We start from the raw sequence: 1,764 nt of genomic DNA on the forward strand, positions 1-1,764 counted from the left end.
CCCCTGTGCTCAGGCTGGGGGAGGTGTGGTACCCAAGGGAGGGGACAGTGTCTGGGGGTGTCAGCCGGCTGCATGGTGCCCACAGCAACCATGTAACAGAGGCACGCTGGGGGAGCTGGGTCCCGGGGGCCAAGGACAGGAGGCACTGACAGCGATTTCTTCTTGTTTCATCAGCTGCCCCGGAGAACCCCCCTGCCCTTCGCAGTAACCCGAAGGAGGAACACGAACTGCCACCCAAACTCGGTCACAAGCATGTCCCTCTCCAGACCAGCACAGCACTCCCCGTGCCCACTCTCCACTCCCAACCTGATGCCCACTCCATGCCAGCTCTCCCAGCAGTGCCAGGCAGGTACAGGGGTGACCAAACCAGTTGGTGTGTGTGTGGAGGGGGGTGGGAGCAGGAGGCCACCCCATAATCCTCCAGGCCTCACCCCCCCACACACATACATCCCCAGGGAACAGAGAGTTCCTAGCCTGGTTTAACCCCTCGCTGCCCAGCCTGGCTCCCCCTGCCTCCGATGAACTGTCTCCCTCCTCCAGAAATAAGTCGGGGGAAGGGGAAATAGCTGCGCTGACTCATTCCCATTCTCAGCTGCAGCTAAGGGTCTCTCAGGCATCAGGGTGGGGGTCAATTCAAGAATGCCCTCCACCTGGCCCGGAAGCCAGGACAGCCTGCTGGTCTCCCCCTCTCCCCAGCACCCACTTCCGGTGTCCCAAACTAGGTCAGCAGCGCTCGTTTCCTGTGGGTCAGCTCGCACCAGCTCCTCTGCCCCTCCCCTGCTCCGGACCCAGGCTCCCCCCTCCCAGGGCGCCCCGAGGTCTCACCACGTCTCAGCCGCCCTTTGATACGTGGGGGTTGTGCGGGGCGGGGGGCAGGGACCCGCCCTCTCTCCAAACACCGGCTGGGCCGGGGCGCCAGGGCAGGCACGTGTCCGGGCACAACCCGCTGCCCACGCCGCCCCCCCCTCCGGCCCCCCCGGCTCTGGCCGGGACACGTCGCTCGCTGACTTGGGGTGGGGTGGGAGGAGGGAAGGCTGGGAATGGGAAGCGGCGCCCCCCGCCCCTGGCAGCCCGCTACCGGCGGCGCGCACTGTGGGCTCCGACACGCCGTGGCGACCCCCACTCCAGGCAGGGCAGGTGCGCCGGCGGCGGGGTGCGGGCGACAGAACCCCTCCTCGGCACCCGCCCTCGCTCCGGGTCGGGTCGAGGAGCCCGAGCGGGCTTTGAAAGGTGGCGGCGGGACTGCAGCGGGCGGGGGGAGTGGGACGGGGGACGGCGGAGAGAGGGGTCGATGGAGGCCGGCGCTGCGCCCCCCTCCCGGGGCCGGAGCGCGGCTCTGGAAGCGCAAGAAACCGAATAGTCCGGCTGGTAACTTTCCCCGGGCCGGGCCGCCGCTCTCCGGCGCTGCCCCCACCCCGCATGCAACTGGCCCGGGGCCAACCCACAGCGCCAGGGGGCGCGGGGGGCGGGGAGGTGTTGTCCTAGTTAGAGTCCGTCAGCCTTTCCATTCCCTCCGCTCCGCCGGGCCGGGGGTCTCCCCCTCGAGTCGCCAAGGGGACGGGGGGCGCGCTCGGCGCCGCCTCGCCCTCTCGGCATCCCGGGGCCGCCAGGCTGTCTGATCCCCGAAGTGCAGAGAAAGTTTCTGGGGTCCCTCCGCCGCCGGTGGGGAGCGGCCGGAGTGCCTTCTCTACCTTTCCTCCCAGTGAAAACCCATTCACGAAGAGCCGAGGTCCGGGGAAGGCGCTGGGAAGGGGAGTGGTGGGG

The sequence above is a fragment of the Myotis lucifugus genome, unplaced genomic scaffold (assembly GCF_000147115.1).
Source record: "Myotis lucifugus unplaced genomic scaffold, Myoluc2.0 scaffold_151, whole genome shotgun sequence".
Lineage (NCBI taxonomy): Eukaryota > Metazoa > Chordata > Mammalia > Chiroptera > Vespertilionidae > Myotis > Myotis lucifugus.